This window comes from Cricetulus griseus, chromosome 8 (genome assembly GCF_003668045.3).
Source record: "Cricetulus griseus strain 17A/GY chromosome 8, alternate assembly CriGri-PICRH-1.0, whole genome shotgun sequence".
In the NCBI taxonomy this organism is placed as follows: domain Eukaryota; kingdom Metazoa; phylum Chordata; class Mammalia; order Rodentia; family Cricetidae; genus Cricetulus; species Cricetulus griseus.
In genome coordinates, this window is record NC_048601.1 from 76,652,097 (window position 1) to 76,674,766 (window position 22,670).

Below are 22,670 nucleotides of genomic sequence, written 5' to 3' on the forward strand. Positions count from 1 at the left end.
TAAGGTGGGGTGGGCAAGCAGGCCAAATTGATTAGGTTGTTAAGGGCAATGGCCTATTGTTTCAGTTAGCCCTCCAGGTATTCTGTTCCAGGTAGCAGTACAACTAGTAAACATTTAAATAAATCTCTAAGTAAATCAAGAAACCAGTATAATTGGTCTTTTATTATTTTACCTCAAGAATGCTTTTGGTTTAGAATATTTCAACGTAGATTATTTACTATGAGTAGTAAATGTCTACAATACGCAGATGGATAGCAAGAGATTATATGCTTGTATTCAAAGACAATGAAGAAGATTTGTCAATCTGACAAGAGAAAAATACATAGGAGTGGCCAGTGTTCTACCTAACACTAATCCACCTGACAATGCCTAGTTGCCAGACATCAAGGAACATCTTCATCACCAAAAGAGACATATTCAGAAAAACAAGCATAGGTGAACTCTACAAATACACACAGAAAGCAAATTTTGTATTTAGGGAGATGGCTTTCATGAGTTGAAATGAGTTAGGGTGAAAAAAGTGGAAGAAGTCTCAACATGGAAAAGCCTCATTCTCTAGATTGGGTGGCTGTGGGAATGAGAACAGCGTGTGAAGGCTAAGAGAATGTCCAGAAACAGAAACCAGAATGTAATTTTTTCATCATTTACATTCGTTTAATTCTACCAGGAACAAAATTTTGTTAATATACCTTGATCATAAGTATTTGTAAGCACTATAGAATGATAATTTTTGTTTGATCATTTAAATTCCTAATTCTCCCATTTTTTCTACAGGAAAACCCAGACTAAGCTCAGAGTTTATGTGTGTATGCATCTGACTTTATGCATTGTTAGAAGCAATAATACATATTGCAGTTACTGCCTGCAGTAGCAACTTCGCTGGTAGGGACATCAGCCTCAGATTACCTGTGTGATTACAAGCAAGATTCTTATCTTCCTTTGACTCACCTGATAATTGGAGATAATAATATGTCCAGTGAAACCAATGCTGGCCTTTGAAAATGTTACTGATTTAGACAAAATAAAATGAAATATTAAGAAAGCAAGAGGGATTGTGTGCAGCTGGAGTATTGATCATGCTCATCACTGACACAAAATAGCTGCCTTAAAGGGAAGAAGGATCAGGGTGTGGTGATTCATGCCTTAATCCAGCACTCCACAGCAGGCTGATTTTCATGAGTTTGAGATCAGTTTTGTCTACATAGTGAGACTACATAGACTGCATCAAAAAAGAATAAAGGAAGGAAGGAAAGGAGAAAGAAAGAAAGAAAGAAAGAAAGGAAAGAAAGAAAGAAAGAAAGGAAAGAAAGAAAGAAAGAAAGAAAGAAAGAAAGAAAGAAAGAAAGGAAGGAGGAACAGTTATTTATCTTTCATTTTGGGGGTATAATTTCATATACAAGTACTATATCTACATCATTTCTACTCCACCCTCTGCTCCTCCAACTCCTATGTTCCCCTCCAACTCCCACTCAAGCCCATAAACTCTTCTTTAATTATTATTGTACACACACACACACACACACACACACACACACACACACACACACACACACACACACACACACACCCCGCATATAAATGCATCCAGCTGAGTCTGTTCATGGTTAATGGTTGAGCACTGTTTCATGGACTTCCATTCAGCATGGCAGAAAGGTGTGGTGACTAGAACATCTCAGGTGACTAGAACAGCATCCAGGAAGCAGTGTCTATTATAGTGGTCTTTTTCTTTTTCCATTCAGCACTCAGTCTATGGACTCAGGACGGGCTTTCTTGCCTTAGTTAGCAAACTCTGGGAACTCCCTATAGACACATGAGATGTGTGATTACTCATCTCCTGGGTGATTCTCAATTCAAATGAGCTGACAAGATGAACAATAACACACAGTCAAGAGTTAACACTGAAAGATGCTGTTGCAAGCAGTTTTATCCATTAAATTGAAATCTTAGATGGCATGGCTAACTTGTTTTCCAGGAGAGTATGAAAAATAAAAATCGAGAAAGAAACAGAAAATGTGAGCACCATAAAATGCTAAGAATTTTTATATCCAAACATTCAGAAAAGTGCATAAATTATATGAAAAAATTTGCCAAATGAAAATCTATGACTTGGCAGCAGGTGGCTGGAGAGCATGGTCCACTTGCAAGATTTCACTTCCTTCAAGTTTTCTTTCCATCACCATTTCCCCAAAGCCTTTTATGCTGGTTCTTGATACATTGTGGTGTTTTGAACTTTATGCAAAAGACCTCCTGGAGCAAGTCTTTGCTTTTTCTTTGCCTAACTTCTTCAGTTCAGCATGGTATCTGTGCCATCCCTCTGCTGCATCCTCTGGTTGTGGTTGGTCCATGATAACTGCCTTTGTAATGTTCCTTGATGTAACTATCCCACAATTATGCGTGGTACTCTTTTTGGATATATTGGTGTTCTAACATCTTCAATGCTTTTGTGAACATGCTCATACAATTTTGTGAAAGAAAAACTAACATGATTTTTATGGTATATAGTTGCAAGAGTGGTTCAAGGCTATGTATGTCTTCAGTCAGAGGAAAAGAGAATATACTCTCAAGCTCTCTTCTAGAGCTGAATGTAGCTGTCTAGTGATCCCACCAGCAACCTTGAGAGCTTTACCTTTTTAATTTTCTGTGTTTCCATCCCCCACCCAAGTTTACATCATAAACCCTGTGTAGGTAAGACCACTTATTTCACTACCTTATTTCCAAGTATTCTGAGTGTTACGGTTTTCCTGTGTCCCCTTTCCTTTACCAGTGTGCACTTCCTTTTTCATTTAGAAATCTCTGCTCAAGATGCAGTCAGGTACAGTGAAAGCATAGTCTGGAGGAGGTTAGGCTGTTCCTTTTACCCGATCCTAAGAGAATCAAGCAGAAGAAAGTTAACTCAGTTCTGGCAGTCATTTCGGTCTTCCATGCACTTTTACATCTGTTAACTACTATATGCAGTGACAGTGCTATCTGAACAAAATCAGTCCAGCCTCTGCCCTGTGGTGCTTACATTATATGATGAGACATACAGGTATTTTATAATAATTATATTTAATGCCAAATCACAAATATGATATATTCTACAGAGAACTGATGTATAAAAGGATAAATTGGAACATTTTTCTAGTAAAGAAAATCATGAAAGACTTCCAGGTAAAGTGATCAGATGGAGCTGCCCATGGAATCTGGTAGAGCAGTGTCAGAATACAAAAAACAAGAGTCTATTCCAAAGACAGAAGGAGAGGGAGAATTTCACAAGTCTCAGAAGGAAGTGGAAGGATGCCTGGAAACCTAGGAAAAGACAGGAAACAGAGCAAAGCCCAACAGGCTGCAGTGCCCTGTTCTGATGGTGGAGTCGAGGCCTCTTCCAAAAGCAGTTATTTAATCTATCAGCCTTTAAGGGTAGGCCTTCCAGTAAGAAGATTCCCTGATAAAATCAGAAGAGATGTCGCAACCACAAGCACACACATCTCAATGCAGAAAGACAATCAGCATGAAGCAGCACAAAACACAACTTCAAAATGTCATAACTCCCAACTACTGACTCCAAAGATACTGAAATATGGAGAGCAGGAAGTTTAATTCAGTACATAAAATATACTTAAGATAGAAATTATGTGATAATTTAAACTCATGCCTTAAAGAATTCAACAAACTGACAGTTCAATATCCCCCCATGATAATGGTGTCAAATGACTCAACAAAAGTCTGCGAAGCAAACTTAGGGCCAGGATTTTATGAGAAAGAAACAAGAGTATGAGCTGGCAAATTAACTCCATAGATAAAGGTGCCTGATGACCTGAGTTCAATGCCCAGGACCTCTATGGTGGAAGGAGAGAACAGATTCCTCCTATAAGTTGTCTCTGAACTCCACGCACGTGCCATGGTATATGCATGTGTGCACACACTTGCACACACACACACACACACACACACACACACACACACACACACACGCACTCGAGCACATATATGCACGCACACTAAATTGATGGAGCAAAAATATAAGAAGTTGAGAGTATTTCTTATATAATCTGGAGGAATAGAAGGAATAGAGGAATTCTCTCAACTTTTATTCAATAAAATACTAGATATCTTAGCAATAAGACAATGGAAAGGAAACTAGGCACACAAATAGGAAGGAGGGAGTCAAAATATCCCCACTAGCAGATTCTGAGTTTTAAAGACACCGCCAACAACAGCAAAACCCTTTAATTCTGATCAACATTATCAACAAAATAGCAGAATCCAAGATGAATAAACAAAATCAGTAGCTTTTCTATATAACAATACTGAACTTACTGAAAGGGAAATTGGGAGAAAATTAAACTGTCCATGTCTGCCTAAAGCTCTTCTGCTTCAAAACATAGCCATTTAGTCAATTTGATATTGCTATGAGATAGGAGAGTGTGGTTCCTTATGGACATACATATTTAAAAGTTTCTCAATGGGCTACTTTGCCACCCCAGGAAGGAGTTAGTGAGAATGTGGAGAAAAGGTGTAATTCTTACACTTCCATTTTATTTAATATTCCCGCGCTAACAGATAATGCAAATGATGTCATACATGGTAGAATGGTAGAACCAAACATGACTTGACAACTGGTCAAATAATAAAAATTAAAAGGTCAATGAAATGATTCCTAATACTATTCTACTATATTCATCGATCAGTGTCAAACCCAATTGTCAGAGAGGCTTCATTCAGCTCCCTGATGGGAGCAACTGCAGAGATCCAAAGCCAAAATTAGGCACACACACACACACACACACACACACACACACACACACACACACACACACACACACACAGAGAGAGAGAGAGAGAGAGAGAGAGAGAGAGAGAGAGAGAGCTCAAATTGGAAATCTCCACTGGGTCCCTCCCCTTGCAGCTTGGGGAACCCCATAGAAGAAAGGGAGAAAGAATTGTAGAAGACATAGGGTTGAGGACACCAGGAGAACACAGCCCACAGAATCAACTAAGCTGGGATCATAGGGGCTCACAGAGACTGAAACAATAATCAGTGATGGGTCCTGGGCATATGTTATGCTTGGTTAGCTTGGAGTTTTTGTGTTGCCTCCTTAGACTAAAAAATGGAAACACAATGATAAGCAGAAGAGCTAGTATAACTAAGAAGTTTTATGGGGGCTGCCTTAGTTGATTTATACCATGTGGTCATCTTAACCAAGATGACATTGAAGTCACCTTAATAAAGATGGTGACTGAGTCACATGGCTGCTAGGTCATAATCAGCCAAGATGGTGGCAAGCCACATAGTTGCAATTTACTCCAAGGTTAATTTACTCCAAACCCACATAACACACCCCTGTTTATTTTTATTTATTTACTTATTTTTAAAATGTCTATTTTTCCTAAACAAGAGCTGAATACAAGTTGCATACATAGTATGCTATACACAGCAAATTAAGATTACCTGTACATAGACATTTTACTATTAACTCTTTTTTTGTTACAGACTTTAAGCTAACTTTTTGTTTGGCATTCACAGCCTTTTTGAGTTGGTTAACTTAGAGATTCTGATACAGCCTCTTAAAACCATACTTACATACTGTGATATAACAAGTACTTTTGGAATGGTAAAGATATAATCAGGATTTTTCCAGCTTGTAGAGGCAGAAGCACAGGTAGGCCAAAAGCATAAGGAAGAAGAGTTCTGTCTTTGGGTATAATTGTGAGCCAGTGCCTTAACAGACTCATGAGCTGGGAGTTTCATAGGGCAGTAGGTTTCAGACCATGCTGCCAGTCTGTCTTATGGAGTGGAGTTCTTTATATCAGTTTAGACATTAAAAATTGAAAGCTCCAAATTTGGGGCAGCAGTGGCCATTTGTACAATATATATGGCACCAGATTTGTACTGAGAGGTGGAGGAAAGTAGCCAGTTTCAATTGAACAGAAAACTTCAGGTGGTTGAAGGACAAAGGCAAAAACATTGGTCAAATCCAGCCACCTTCAGTGTTCCCCAAATCTTAGATTTGACCAAGCAGGACAGAAAGATGGAGGGTGTTCATTGCCCTTACACATTCTAGCTCCTAAGATGGCAGGGTCAGCAGAAGGGTCTTGGAGTTTTCTGCTTTTGGCCAGTGGAGAATTCCAGGAATTCTCACCCAGTCTTAGCCAGCGGAAACCACATGAAAACTTCCACCAAGGGAATCTCAATACAGATGGGGCTTCAGTGAACCCAGAACTAATCAGGGCACCTCTGCATTAGGTCTAACAGATTACCCTGTCTTGGCTTTATACTATGCTGCATGCCTCTTCTGGTTGAGTGTAGTGTGGCCTCCTGCCTAGAAAGTCAGACTGTGCGACACAGGAAAGTGATAGAAGGATGGCAGAGACAGAGAATGAAGACAAAAGACTGCCTGAGAGAAATTTCCTGAGGCTAGGGTGTGCATGAGCACCAGGGGTGTTTTTCTGTGGGTGAGACTGAGCAGAGAGTAGGCTCAGATTTCTCATCCTGGGTTTCAGCACCATATGTTACTATTACTGAGGAACTTACAGGGAGACAGAAGGCGGAAAGAGAGGCCTCGTCTGACCTTAGGTGGGACCATGTTTATTCATGGTGAAAGGGCATTTTTGTCACCCATGTGTGGGGATGGCTGAAATGACTACAGAAGGACATGGATGTGGCCACTTATAGGGATGGAAACAGCTATCACACTGTAGTCCCTCCTTTTTGGAAATGCTTGGCCTGGCCCCAAGAGAAGGTGGGAAGTATAGTCTTCCAGCAGGAAACTGTCAAGTAGTCAGTGATTTCTCCATAACCTAATGGCTTATTAACTACATGGGGAAGCTTCATTTTTATTATATGAGAATTTTACATTTTCAAAATCAATTGTTTGTGTTTTTTTCAAGGAGTAGCAATAGGCAATGTTCAAAACATCTCTTTTGGTATCTCTTGAGTTTATTTACTATGAATGACTTTCTATGAACTCAGTTCTTATCTTTTGTGACTCTGTGAAATGGCATGGCCCATGGGAGCTAGTGTTAGCAGTGGGAATGGGAAGCAGTCACAGTAATCCAGCCAGTAGATTAAAACAAGTGGTTTCCAGTAGAGGCACTTAACCCTGCCTGCCTGGTGGTGTTCAAGACACCTTCTCTGGATTACTTGAGGTTTCTATAGAGTTTGATGAAATTATGGTCTTAATTGTAAGAAATGGCATTGTGGTGGTCAGAGGCTTGGGATACAGTGTATTGATGTGATTACTGATGGTAAAGCCTCCCTATTTGGACTCCTGATTGAAAAGGGAGCTTTCGTTGGCGGAAGTTATCAAGTAGCAAGGCCATGGTCCTGCACTGCTTTTTATGCACCCTTCTCTGCAGATATTTTCAAGGCTCAGTATTGTGTTCCAGTGTCACACAAGGATCTATAGTATAAAAGCACTTCCAGTGTTTCTGGGAGTTACTCCTCCTTATTGGACCAGGGTACAGTAAATTCAAAGGAGAGTGCAAAGCCAATTTAATCTGCATTTGGCTAGAATAGATTTACAGGTCTGGGAAAGAGGATCCAATTGTTATGCAAATAAAAGCTTTGTAAAAGAGACAGCAGCTGTTAGGTTAAAATTAGAATTTTACTTGATTTGAACCCTGTTGAAGGCCAGACAAGTTCAGGCAAAGACTTCATTTTCTTTGATAAATCTTGTGCATGAGTTGCTACCTTGTTGTCAACCTTCAAGTCTTAGAGGTGCTTTGTTAATTCCCTTACCACAGTTCCAATCTGGGTTTGGCTGACAATGGTTTAAAAACAAACAAGTAGGATTTCTTAATTGCTATTAAATATAGAGGAAGTAATGTGAAGTGGATCAATAGCTAGAAGAATAATGAAAGCAAAAATAATTTTTATAGCAACAAGACTTAGTAGGCTATTTCCATTCTTTTAAACTTTCTTTTTATTTATTCTTTGTGTCTTTCACATTATGTGTCTTGATCCCATTCATTTCCCTGTCCCTTCATAGCCACCCTCCATCCTTGCAACCCCATCCCATAAAATAAAATTTAAAACAACAAAAAAAAAGAATAAAAGGAATAAATCTCATTATGGAAGTTGTAGTGAGTCATGTAGCAAAACCCTTTAGTCCATATATCTTTACTTGCAAGTGTTCATTGCAAAGAGTCTGGTTGTAGGCCTCTCGTTTCTGCTACACTATTGATGCTGGGCCGTCACTGGGACCCATCTTGTTGCCCTGTGTTGTGGAGATCCTGCAGCTTTGGGTCTGAAGGACTGGCCCTTTTATGTAGTCCCACAGATCATTAATGGGGTGGATATTGGGGTGGACCAACTGATTAATTTAGTTCTGGGCCTGTGTAGTTACAGGGTTAGTCGACTCACCAGCTGTCCCCCATCCTAGGGTGAGCTTTCCAGCACTGCCCCAGCTAGTTTACCCCTTGCAGCAATGAGCAAGGGGCAGGGCTAATTCTCTAGCTTTCATGCTCAGCACTCCCGCCTCTTGACCATCAGGGCCAGCTCTACTCTGTTGCCCAGGATAGGTTCAGGGGCTACTCTCCTTAGTGCTGGCTGCAGCTGGTGTAGAACAAGGGCAGCTCTCCTGCTCCTATGCTTATGACCTCAGGGACATCTTTCCCACATGCCACAGGCTGTGACGGGGTAGAGGCTATTTACATACACACACACACACACACACACACACACACACACACACACACACACACACACTTAAAGATGTAAAAAATTGTTATACCCAAAGGAAGAGCCAGAGCAGTGTGCATATTCTCTGTTCAAAGCTGTTTGGAAGAGCTCAGTATTACCTACATGCTACTTTTCATTTATGCGGCATTTACATCCCTCCTTCAAAAAAACACTACAAAATGTAAAATATTCAAAATAGCTCTACAAAACAAGTTAGGAAGCATTCTAAGTTAGAGGTTGTCTGAAGCATACTTGGTGTGATTAAATCAATATTTTTTTATACCTGCATAACTTTGAGTTCTTACAGCCTCAGGAAACCTTTGAAACTACAATAAGAAAAATGTCAAATTCCACATGTGGAGCTTTCAATTCAATTTAACAAATATTTGCAGGGTCTGAATGATGTACCTAGCAGTACATCCCAGGATTATCTTTTCTTCAGCATTTCCTAAAACTTCTACATAGATTTATTGGAGGCTAAAAAAATTGATTTAGGAATTTAACACATTAGATGTTAACACAGTAGCTGAAATGCTATAAAATTCAATATATAAAGACGAATTTTAATAATCCTTCATGTTGCTCATAAAATTCATAATAAGATTCCTAGGGTAGTATTTTTAGAAAACAGGCTCAAATATATTATATTTAAAAATTATTACCATGTTAAGCAGAGACATCAGGATGAACTCATCACAAATGTTTTAAAAATAATATAGTTAAATTGATCCCCTATTTCCATTTTTAGATATACAAACTAGTTGATTTATAAACTAGGGCAGTTGCTAACTTTTCTCTCTCTCTCTCCTTAAATCATTAGTCTTTTCCGGGATGAGGTGTAGGAAGATAAGGCCTACTAGGCAGAGAGATGGGCCAACCTGGAGTTTGACAGTTGCTCTCATTGGTTCTGATCCTGACCAGTCAATGAGGGGTGACTTCACAATTCTGCTTGAGGCCCTAGAAACAGGAGCTGTTGGAGGTCCTGATTGTGCTTAGTCAATGAGGGGTGACTATTCAATGTCAACGGATCAGAACACCTGGGTGCTGAGAGAGTACATAAGTTTGTATTTATTGCTAAATAAAGAAGTCTACTGTTTCCTTTCACCTGACTCCTGAGGTCTGTGTTGTTGACTTCAAATCTTCTCAGCCCCTCCCCGAAGGGAACCCTTATGACCAGTAACAGTGAGGGAAGCTGCAGGGCCTTGTTTTTGGTTTGGGTTTCATGAGAAAACCAGCTTCCTCGGCAACTGATTTCATCTTCCAAGAGGGTCTGGGACACTTCATTCTGGAATACTGTTTTCAAGGTGGCTAAGGATATGAGGCTGTAGAGCCCTTATGAAATTTTGTAATTCTGCATTCCTTTTGAAAACTCAACATTTTTCATTGACAATATAAACATACAGTAATGTTTTCTTATAAATTCTAGTCCTACTCTACCAAATGTAGTACTTACATTTTTAAAATTCTATAATTCTAAATGATATAGAATTGCCTTTTATAGGCATATGATCCATTTTCATCAATGGGTTCAACCAACTACAGATAGTACAACTAGGAAAAAGTATTTCACCTGTAAAAAACATGTGAACATCTTTCCTTGTCATAGCAATAGTATTTACATGACATTAGTATATGGGAGTTAGTACTGTGACAGGACCAAGGTTCCTCTATCATGTCCCTGCTGCAGCTACCTACCATCTGATTCACAGCTGACCCCGATCCCCCACCACATACAAATGCATACATACATACATACAAATACATACATACATACATACATACATACATACATACACACACACAAACACACACACACCTACACAATCTCTTTTTGAGGAAGTCCCTTAGAAAATTATCCTAGCTGTCCCATGAATTTGAGGTAAGGATGCCCCTGCTAACCACTGCTTTTTGCCTCTGTTGAACTAATCTTCTGCTATACTTCCAATGTAGCTCACCAGGATATGGCTTTTGCCTTTAAAAGCTCCTTGTAGAAAACAGTTGGGGCAGCTCTGTGACAACTGTTTCTCTCTAATAGTCACCTGCCAGCTTAATAAAGTTCCAAATTTAGACTCTGGCTTTGTGGACCTTGGGAGCTTTGCCCCACAACAGTGTAAGTTATCTAGAGATGATTCATGCATGATACCTGCGAGGATGTGTAAATAGACAGATTTCCTCTGTTAGTTGCTTTCTCTTTTTCTTCTGCCACTGTATTGAAGTTTCATTTCTGAGGAAAACAGAAACTTTCCTTGAATACATGTGAGCTATTAACACAAGAGACTTTGTAGCTTCAACTGTAGTTTTAATTGCATTTCTTTACCTTAAGGTTTTGGATAAGTACTGTGATAAATCCGAGTGTTGTGCTCACCAGTGTAGTATGGGAAATGATGGTAGTTGAGACCCAACCCGATTTCATGTTTGAAATGTTGTGCAGGCTTCCTGACCATTTTGTTCACATATATCCTATTGATACATAACAGTAATTAAGACTGAAATAAAATGTTGTTTTCTTCTATGTGTGAATGCTATTTTTCGAGACATGTTAACCAGTTTATTATAAGGCCTGGCAGAGTAGGGAGACTAAGAGAGAAGAGAAACAGATTTAATGTCTGACTGCCATGGCTGGTCGCCATAGAGAGAGAGAAGAGAAGCAGAAGCAAATAGAGAGAGGAGAAGAGTAAAGAAAGAGCAAAGAAGAAGCAGAGAGAGTAAAGAGGAAGCAGAGAGTGTGTGAATGCTATTTTTATTGACACATGAAACTCATCACCAAAATCAAAACAACAAACATACCCATCACCCCTGAAGGTTTCCTCTTGACATATTGTTATTTGTCTCCTTGCGTCTACAGTTTGACCTCACTACCTTCCTGGGCTGTTACTAACACTAGGAGCACATAGGTGAAAGAAGCAAGAAGTTCTTTAGATTTTTCTTATAAATTTTCTATATATTTGAGAGAAAATGTAAGTTATTGTAATCTGTCAGTCTAAAAATGGAGCCTTAACAATAGGGATAAGGTTGTTAGTGTCAAAGGTCAAGAATGTATAGAGCTTCTTCCATCTTGTATTCTTGCTGAGGCCGTTTTGGGTTTAACTAGAATTTGATGGAGATTACCATGGATAACTGACCTAACTGTTCTAGGAACCCAATGTCAAGATGTCCCAGGTAACTTAGCTTCTGTTAAACTGCCTGCTTAACTCCTCCAGCTAACTGCTTACCTTTTTTTCTGTTAAACATTTTGCTTACATAAAAACCTCTCCCTGCAGCTGTCAAACAAGACACAGAATGTGAGAATGTGGTTTTTGCCCTTAAGAGATCCCTTATCCGAGATACACTTGGGTCCTGAATACTTGAGTGTAGTCTCAGTCACCTGGAATAAAGACTTTCAATTTAGTATAAACTGTGTCTGAGTGATCATCTCCAGTGGCCCCCTGTAACATTAGGAAGTAGACTGAGCTCTATGCATTCAGCAGTGTATTGAGTGGAGGAATCCTCTGGGAACTAAAGTGAATTCTGAGGAATTTGATAATAAGCAGAACAGAGATGAAGAGGAAACAGGGTGTCCAGCTCATACAAAACGTAAGCACAAAGGATGGGATGGAAAATGGTGTGCTCAACAAACAATAATCTGACTCAGTTGGTTGGAGTGAAGGATTTATGTTGAGAGGTGGTGTGATATGGGCTGGAAATACGCACAAAATCCAGGGATTGGATGGTGCAACAACATAGTATGGAACAAATTAGAGTTTGATATCAGTCTCAAAAGAATTCACCAGTCCAAAGTTCAAGCAAAGCAAAACATAAATTAAACATAAACTTCTGAATACACTCTCTCCTAAGACCTTCACTCTCTTTTCCTTCTATAAGATACTACCTTTCCCTAGGAAATCATATTTAATTTTATGCATTTTGATTTTAAAGGAATAGGTTGAATTTTAGAGCTCTTATTGTTATGGCTAAAATTACATTTTAAGTTCACATTATTGTGCTTAATATATCTCTAAAACAAAATACCTCTAACATCTAAGCCCCACTTGCCCAATGACAGAAAAGCTGCTGGAATACTGGGGGGCTGTTGGTCATGTAAGATAACAAGCTTGGTTGCACCAATTGCAAAGGATGTATACTTGATCACACATATACAAAAAGTATATCATGATGTTTGCTTACCTCTGATTTCATGAAGAAAAGGAAGTACATCAGTATGTGTGCTTGCCTCTGATTACACAAAGCAGGAAATAGATAGCCTTGTGTATTTTGCCTTTACAAACCCCTCAGGAATGTAATTTAGCACTATACTCTGAGGATGAATTTTGGGTATGAATCTGGCCAGTATCCATGATCATGACTAGTATTTAATAAAGCTTCTTATTTGTTAAAAATTTATTAATTGTCAGACAGGTGAATCTGAGTGATATCATACCTATAACATTATTAACAGAAAACACTTTGCTCTCAGCTCCCTTAGTGGTAGGGATTGTTAGATCTAAAGAGAAATCCCAAGCATCCTGATAGGGGATGTATTTCTGTATGCTGCGAATATATGTTTCTCTTACTGGTTGATGAATAAATGCTGACTGGCCAGGCAGGAAGTATAAGCAGGCAAATGCTAGGAAGAGGAAGGCAGAGAGGAACCTTCAGGGAGATGCCATGTAGCCACCTAAGGAGTAACATGCTGGAGCATTACAGGTAAGCCACAGCTTTGTGGCAACACATAATTTAATAGAAATGGGTTAATAATTAAGAGAGAACTAGCCAATAAGAAGCCTGAGCCATCAAACAGTTTATAATTAATATAAGCCTCTGTGTGTGTTTGGGGTTCAATGGCTGTGGAACAAGGCTGGAAAGAAATTCCATATTCAGCATCCCAAAAGGGCAGGCCCACAGCTTGGCCCACAGATAGTCTTGGTTCAGCTCATGCTGGACTATAGGATTGCTGGCAGATATTTTCATCATGCTGCAGGAACCTGTGAAAAGGGTTTCTGCCAGGAACAGCTACTTTGTTATCTCCTTTTCCTCTGGCAAAGAAGACCTCTAGCATCCTACTGTGCCAGTGCTAGCCCCCAGACTCCTATGGTCTCTATTCACATATACTTGTTAAGCATCTCAAAATCCCATCCTCTGCCTCAAACTCTCAGGCTGCTGTTCAAGGGCTTTCCTCCTCTTAGCTATTCATCCTTCTAGCCTATATCCATCACCCTCCTTCTCTTTGTTCTGCCCCATACCCCTAAACAGTCTTCGCAGCTTGGAATAAACTTTTCCTTTTCCACCCATGGAGCCGCCATTTCAGTGGTTTCTTCATCGCATCCTTGCTTTACAGGGAGTATGTGACTAGTAAACTCAAGGAGACATGATGTGCATTGTTTACATGCTTGGGCACTCGCCTCCCTCTGCTTAAGTAACAGGCAATTGTCATGATGGTGACTGTGCTGGCAACTTGGTTTGTTGCATGGTTCTCCAGGGGACTTAACTTGTTGATCTGCAGTGGATATGTTGCATGAATGAAACACAAACTATTCTAAGCTATTGTGATGGTAGTTATAGCATAATTTATCTTGAATTACTCCAAAAGGAAAAACAATACATGGAGAGTTTGTGATATGTTATGCATAAATCTACCTCATTGCCCAGCAAACCAGGAAATTTCCAAAAATATTTTCTTTACCAAAGCACTGAGAAGTACATCAATTACGAAGTGTGAGCTCCCCTGGGAATGTCTATCACTACAGCCTCCTCAAAGCAGGAGATAATTACAGAATAAAAACATTTGTGGTTAGCCAACTGGAGCCTGTGAATATGTGGTAGCAATATCGGCAACCTTCTGAGTCATGGGGTCTATGTGGAATTCTGAGTCATCAGGTCCATCTGGAAGACCTCTCTTCTAGGCACTGTTTCATCATGCTACTATCATGAGATGATCCATAGCTGTAAGGTTAAGATATCTTTATTTGGATAACCACCAGCCAAACACAAGCCAGAGTGTGTCAGGGGCAGCAAGGCAGGAAGTCCAGAGAGAAGGGGCTCCCATGTGCCTTGCAGCCCCTTAAAACCCTATCACGGGTCATCCTGACCTCACCTTGACCATGCCCTGACAGGCGTGGTCAGGCACACCTGTAGCCAGCAGCAGGCCTGGCTTACACTGTCCCCTACATAGGCTCCAATAAAGCTTTACTGAAGTAGTTTTATTATAGAGTGAACTGAGCTAGTTCCAGAAGAGATGTCAGAGGCTGCAAGCCCCTACAAGCAATAGGATAGGTAAAGTGTCCCTGGGAGTAACAAGGACAGAGACTTACAGTAAAGAGCTATGGAGAGAACTGTTAAGGAGCTATAGGCTACCACTGATAGCAGAGATCCAGTGTCTTTGGCTGCCAAGGGGCCACCAAGACTGACTGAGAGTGGCACTGATGGCACTCAGTGAGCTGCGGGCCACTGACACTGAAAGTTTGGGGATGTTCACAACAAGGGGGACTATACTTTCTTTATTCAAATTTTGTATCAGAATATCACAAAAGAGCATAGCTGACTCATCTTATTGCATGTCATACTGTGAAAGTTACTCCTAAACCCCCATCTCTTCTGACCATTTCTAAAGTGACCTGTGGCCATGTATGTAGTCTTTACAAACATGTTCTCAGAATATTAGAAGACTGAGGTCATTCGAATCTCAGGGAATAAAGTGTTACTGTAATGTACTAGCCACTGCAGGCACTTTGAGAAGTCATTTTATGCTAGCAAAAATTCATTTCACATAGGATCCAGGGGAGAAAATGTACAAGTTAAAATCACAGAGCAGTAGAGAGGCAACTGTTGGCTGACCCAAGAGATACAGACTATAAATAGTACAGTATCCTAGGTTTACATCATGCCCCTGGAACTGTAAGTCAAAATCAACACAAAAGCTCCAGGGGAATGACACTTGCAAGATTTATAGGTGTCTGTCTGTCTGTCTGGGTTTACGTTGCTGTGAAGAGACACCATGACCATAGTGACTCTTATAAAGGAAAACATGTAATTGGGGCTAGCTTACAGTTTCAGAGGTTTAGTCCATTATCATCATGGTGGGAAATGGTGGCATGAGGGAGACATGGTGTTAGAGAAGGAGCTGAGAGTTCTATATCTTGGTCTGCAGGAAACAGAAGGAGTCTGTGTCCAACACTAGGCTTAGTTTAGGCATAGGAGACCCCAAAGCCCCCACCCATAGTGACACACTTCCCCCTACAAGGCCACACCTACTTAAAATAAAATAAAAGTAAAAATCCCCTGTAAAATAAAAATAAAAATCAGGTCACATACTTCTAACATATAATGGCACAGGATATACATTGCCATTCCAAAATGTAAGGAAAGGAACATAGTGAGGAAACACTGGACCAACGCCAGACCAAAATCCAGGTGGGCAAAGTCCAAACTCTGTATTTCCATATCTGATATCAAAACACTCTTCAGATCTCCAACTCTGTTCAGCTTTATTGACTGCAATGTATTTCTTTCTTTCTCTTGGTCTAGGCCTGTTAGCAGCTCTCCTTGGTAGGTATTCCATAGCTATGGCATCTCCAACATCTTGGGGTCTCCAAAGCAAGCCAGTCTTCACCTTTATGTAATAGTCTCTCTGGTCCTCCATGCAGGGACACCCTTGACCTTCAGAAGCTTTCCTTAGTCATGAAGGGAGATTTCATAACCCCTTTCTTCTATCTTTGACTTTAAATTGAGAACCATGGACTGAAGCTGCCAAATTCTTCTGCTTGCTGGGGCTGGAACATCTTCATCAGCTTCCTGTTTTTAATGGTTTCCTTCACTGCCTAAGCTTGGCTTTTCTCGAGTTTGCTCTGTAGACCAGACTGGCCTCACACTCAGTGATCTGCCAGCCTCTGTCTCCAGAGTGCTGGGATTAAAGGTGTGCACCTCCACACACACTTCTAAGCCTTTCTTTAATTCTTCTTCACAAGTTGGAAGTTTAGGTGGATGGGAATTTGCCTCAAGGTCACCAATCCCTTTATTCAATTTCTTAACTTTGAACACGGGATTTAGCTCCATTCCACTTCCTGGTGCTCCTTTTCTCCTCAAGTTGTATATTTTATATTTTTACTTTCTCAGTTTGTTCCTTGTTACTACATGGCAGAGTCAATACTAGGTTGTTTTGAGATTTCCTCTGCCAACAGAATTACTCCAAAACTCTTCAATATAGCCTTAGGCAAACTTTTCAGACAAGGGGAAAAGCAGCCACATTCTTCACTGAAGTATCACAAGACCTATCTCTAGGCCACATACTAATATTTTTCTCCTCTGAAACCCTTTGAGCTAGGTTCCCACGGTGCAAAGCACCACTGTCTTTCGTATTCCCTCTAGAATGGCCCATTAAGTCCCAATTTTTCTAATCTGCTTTTCTAATCCATAGTCCCAAATTCCATATTCTTCCAAACAAAAACATGGTCTAGCCCATTATATCAATACCCTGGTCCCTGGTATGAACTTCTGTCTTTCTTTGGGTCTATATTGCTATGAAGAGACCACCATGACCACAGCAACTCTTATAAAGGAAAACATTTAGTTGGAACTATCTTACAGTTTTCGAAGTTTAATCCATTTATCATCATGGTGGAAAATGGTGGTATGAAGGGAGACATGGTATTGGAGAAGGAACTGAGAGTTCCTCATCTTGATCTATGGACAACAGAAAAAATCTATGTTCCATATTGTGTATAGCCAGTTTCTTTCAAATCACTTCAGTGTCAATTTGTATTAAATCTCAATATGTTGCTGTCCCCTACATAAATTGGTGAGACACGTCAAATGCCTGGAGTTTGGTGGTCTATAGACTATCATAAGCGTCCATTTAGCATGATAAGTTGGAAGCACCTAGGAAGAAGCGTACCCACTGGCCACCTTAGAGCTTGAAGACAATCTATTTGATATTTGAGAATGCTGCTTCACACCATCTACTGTATGATTCATGAAGCTGCCTACTTTGCTTGAAACCTAGAATGAGAGGAGCTGTTCAGGTGGAAGGCTTACAGCTCTGCTGTTGTCATCATATTTATGCTTTAGTATTTACAGCACATAGCTTCATTCTGTGAAGTTTCTAAAACAAAACAAAACAAAAACAAAACAAAACAAAAAACCCCAGCTGGAACTCACAGAATGGACTTTTAGGTTCAGAGAAAATTTACTTCCTTCTCATTAAGCCTATTAGAAATCAATTTAAAAAAATACATCTCCCAGCTTCCATTGCAGACTATGAAAACCATTTACAACCATGTCTGCCCCTGTAAGGGTCTTTCTCCCATCTTCCCCTGTAGACATTTTGGCCATCCTTTTATGTGGATGACAAGAAGCTCCCTCGCTGTGCCATGAATAAACGTGATTCCCACATAAGGTCAGACCAAGCCTCTCTTTCCACCTTCCATCTCTCTATACCTGCTTTGAAAAATAATCCAGACATGATTCTTGGCTGGTTACTAGGCTCTTGCAATGATCCAACCACTGATAAAAGGACACAGAGTGACAGTGAGAGCTGAGAGAGTCCTTAGGGCCTAGTGCCATAAGACATACTTAGAAATGCTGTGGACAAATGTGGACTTATATAGTTGGGAAATGTAGATTCTCAGATAATTTTCTAGAAGTGTGAAAATGCCATATCTCCAGAAATATACATCTATTCACAAACACATACAGATACCACACACACACACACACACACACATTAAAAATGAAAGCATTGTAGCTTGCTTGTCTTTGAATCCCATAGTAACATGTATTATTCATTGTATAAGGTAGTTACTATAAAATTATAATTAATTACAATAAAGTAAAGTTGAAATGAGAATAATGCAATTTTCCATGTGTCCTAATTTTCCTGCTATCATTGTAATAAACAAGGTGACAAAAAGCAAGTGGAGGAGGAAAGGGCTTACTTCCTCTTACTTCATCTTACAGCTCACAGTCCATCCCCAAGGAAAGTAAAGAAGCTCAAGGCAGGAACCTGGCGGTATGAATGACAGCAGAGAACTGAGGAATGCTGCTTCTGGCTTTCTTATACAACTCAGGTACACCTGCCCAAGGGTGGCACTGCCTGAGCTGGCCCCTTCTATACCAGTCATTAAGAAAAAAATGTTTCACTGACATACTTACATGACAATAGGTTGGAAGCACGCCCTCCACTGAGGGTCCTCTCATCCCAGGTGACCTTAGTTTGTGCTGAGTTGACAGAAACTAACCAGCCCAGCATGTCTTCCTCTGCCTATATTTCCATTTCCAATGTGGCTCTTATGGTCAGCCGAAGTTACCAAGATCTCTGCCACTGGACAAAACTGTGGAACAAATGCAAATCACTTCTGGCAAAATCAGTGGTCCCACAGACCTTCTCTTCAGGATACCCTCACAAAAGATCTCAGTATTCACTTCGAAATCTGGATGCCTGACTCATGGATGAATATCATGTTGGATTAAAAAAAGAAAACTTTTTGATTTTGTTTTGCTCATTGCTTTCAAAAATTAGTAAATTCTTATTAGATTTGACCAGAAAGCTTGCAACCCATGTCACTAAAACCATTTCAGTAACCAATTAAAGTATGCTAAAAGTACTGTGGTGTCCCAAGTTTAAATGGAGACATTTAACCTTGTATGACACAGTGACTGGCTTGAGTCATTTTAGCTATTTAGGCAATTTGTTCACCTGCTCAACTGAATTAATTACTATTAAGTTTGTGACTTGTGATCCTTCTTTGCTAGTTGAGTCGATGTCCTTTATATTCCTACTATAGCAGAGATTAGCAGAGATATTTCATAGTCATACGACATGACTCAATAAAGTCTGACTTTCAGGACATTCTTATTAGTGTTTTACCATTGTGATGCTGGTACAGGACACGTAGAGAATATCTACTTATCTTCTATTTGTGGAGAAACTGAGCATGTGGTTGGTTTTGTGGGCTCAGAGAATTCCCAAGTTCTCTTGCTTATTCTGGCATACTTAAAACAACCTGGTCATGGAAAAGCTGTTTGGGTTTGCTTTGAAACAAGAGTGTGTAGGTGTATGTGTGTGGGATTGTTTGTGTTGTGTGGATTGGGGGCATGGAAGTCAAAGTCAGATATCTGATTTTAGGGTTGCAGAGAAATATGCTGTTTATCATCCTCTATGCACCAGAAAGCCTCTGTCGACACAGGGATTTCTGCTCTCTGAAGCGTCTGACGGGTATCTATCTTTCCATATGCTGTTCTTTCTAGTGTTTTATATAACTTCTACTATGAGATACTGTAACTTACTAGTTACTGTTGTGTTTCTTGGCCTCATTCTGGATCAGTCATAGAATATTATGTTCCTAAGAGGTTAGTTTTTAAATTATGTGAGTGCAGCTATTCCTCTTAGCTCACTTGTTTCTGTCCTATGTCTAAGGCAGTTATGTAAACCTTTGGTCAGAGGTTTGGTCATGATTTGGAAAGTGAACTGGAAGTGTGAAGTAATCCATTCCCACTAAGGACCAAACTAGACCTATAAAGATTGGCAAGGATTATCAATTTCTTAAACTTACTATCATTTTTAGATGGTCCCCAGTTTTACCCTGGGGTTGATGGTGGAATTGGGTTTGTGTTTTAGAAGAAAAAGTTGCACAATGAGGCCCACTGACGTTCCTTCTCAGAAAATATACAGAGTGGATTTTTAAAAGTATATTTATTTTTACTGCTTTAATTCTATGATTGCTGCATGCATGTGAGTGCAGCACTGGGGGAACCCAGAGGAGGGCATCTGATTCTCTGGGTTTGGAGTTACAGGCAATTGTGAGCTGCCCAGTGTGGGTGCTGTGAACTGAGCTCAGGTCCTCTGCAAGAGCCTCGGTACTCATAACCATTTGGCCAGCTCTCCAGCTCATTGGAAGGTGAATCTTTCGGCAACATCTGGTTTATGCATAGTAATTTATACTTGCAACATATCTATAATCTGTCTCCTTTATTTCTTTTCCAAAAGGAATTGTGTTTTCTATAAGTGACCAAAAAATAGAACGAAATATCTGAAATTAGTACTATTTTAATTTTTATGTTTTCCATTTATTAGTTTTTGCATTTAATAAGATTATTTAAATGACCTTGTAAAATCCACAAGAATATTTATATCTAAAATATTGTTTAATTTATTACATTTCTTTCAAAACCACTGTCTATATTTTTTAATTTTAATTTTAAAAAGTCAGCCAAAATCTTTAACTGCTTTGTTTTAGTGATATCCATCCATACAAATATTTATCTAACATTCATTTAAGCAAGTTGTCTTATGTGTTTGAAAAATGTCCCCAAAATGAGAAATGTAGACTCTGCATACTGTCATTCTGATGTGATTTCTTTCATTGTGTTCTAATTTTGTATAAAACTAAGATATGTGTTCCTAGTAATGGACTATAATCTCAAAACGCCAACATGTTCTGTATTCACATCCAGATTCTCGAATATTGAAAGTAAAAGATTTTCTGCCATTTCTGAGGAGTTGTTTCACTAGATGTCACATCTTTAAAGAAATACTACTCAGAACAGTTTGGGTATTTTAATTTTTTGTATAATTTTTAAAAAGAAGTTTGTGTTTGGAAGATAAACATAATAGAACCCAGAACCTGTATGTTCTCACTTTTGAATGTTTGCTTTAGGGTACACAGTTCATATTACTAACCACATTGTTGTGCTTACCTGCAAATAGTGATTTAAAACCAGGGATTGCATGAAAGTGTACTTTAGGGAGGCAAAGATAGGGTTGCTATTCCTTGGACCAGTCATGGAGGGTAGGGTTTGATAGACTCTCGGTAGCTCTAGGAGCTCAGGACTTGATAGAAAGGATGGCAATCAAATGTTGCTTGCACAGACCCAGCAACCATCATGCACAGGTTTTAGTATCAAAGGGGCAGTGACATATCATTAAGAGATGAGCAAGCTTGATAAGTACAAAAAAACATCTGCTATTGTTTATGTCGATCACAGAAGGGTGTATCAAGACACATTTGTGCCCAAGCTCACATTTAAAAATGTCAGCCACAGAATTTGATAATAGAAGAAGCCACCCTGACCACAGGAAGATTAAGGTGGGTGGGAAGATCACTGTCTTTTGCTTTAAGTGCTTGGCAAAGTTCCCAGATGTTCTAGGAGCACCGACACAGGACTGCAAATTTCTGGGTGGCCTGGGGTAAAGGTAGCATTCACTGAGTATGTCTTCTCAACTAGTTTTCCACTTTCAAAATGAGATAGAAAAGAAAAAGGAAAGGGTCCTTAAATAACTGCGAACAAACCAATCACAGCAAGACAAAACCAAAACCAAATAAAATAACAACAAAAATAAATAAGAAAACAAATACAGCCTCCAACAAAACCCAAAAAGCAAGCAAGCAAGTTCCTGGGGACTATTGGAAGGCTTTTAGGACCAGTTATGTCATGTTCTTAGTGAGCCATTGGCTTGCTGAGTTAACCCACGGTATCCACTCCACTTGTGTGTGCAGGATGCTGCTGCCACTGTCCCTGGGGGGCTCCTTCAAACTGACACGGAAGACTTGGACTGCTGAAGTTTCTGCTGTAGTTACTACCAACTTTAGACAAGCAGCATCAAATAGATGAACTCACAAGACTGTTGAGGATCTGTGAGCTGACTCATGGGTTAGTCTCATGTCATATAGATGGTTTGTTTGTCAACTTACCACAAAGTAGAGTCACCTAGTAGGGAGACTCACCTGAGGAATGGTGGAGATTGTGTTAACTGATGTGGGAAGGATCACCCCAAATGTGGCCTGGGTATCTTGGTTCCATTCCTAGAATCCAAGTAAAGATGGAAGGAGAGAAAAAACTCCACAAAGTTGTCTCTTGACTTCATCCTCATGCCATCTCTGTCTCTGTCTTTCTCTTTCTCACACAGACTCTGATGTTAAACACAAACAGTTTTTAAAGACACATCATTTTGTTTCTTGCATGTACTTTCTCCTTAAAGACATATGAACAATGTCAGTAATAGCAGCATTAGCTCTGCTGTTTTGAAGGATATGACTTC

The 22,670-nt window shown here is 39.7% G+C and overlaps 2 long non-coding RNA genes across 8 annotated transcripts in view; one reads left to right on the plus strand and one right to left on the minus strand.

Moving 5' to 3' along the window:
• The window catches only part of LOC103164117, a 272,296-nt gene that overhangs the window by 162,469 nt on the left and 87,157 nt on the right, over nucleotides 1-22,670 (plus strand). For 6 of the 7 annotated variants that reach the window (XR_004771002.1, XR_004771000.1, XR_004771001.1 and 3 more), the window contains one exon: nucleotides 18,590-18,699. This is a non-coding gene — a long non-coding RNA (uncharacterized LOC103164117). Of the gene's footprint in view, nucleotides 1-18,589; nucleotides 18,700-22,128; nucleotides 22,283-22,670 lie in introns of all 7 variants that reach the window. The other variant, XR_004770999.1, reaches the window with a different exon arrangement.
• On the minus strand, nucleotides 1,575-22,607 carry LOC103159264. Its single transcript, XR_003487844.2, has 3 exons — nucleotides 22,357-22,607; nucleotides 18,785-18,963; nucleotides 1,575-2,864 (listed from the first exon to the last, which is right to left on the minus strand). It is a non-coding gene; the product is annotated as an uncharacterized LOC103159264 (long non-coding RNA).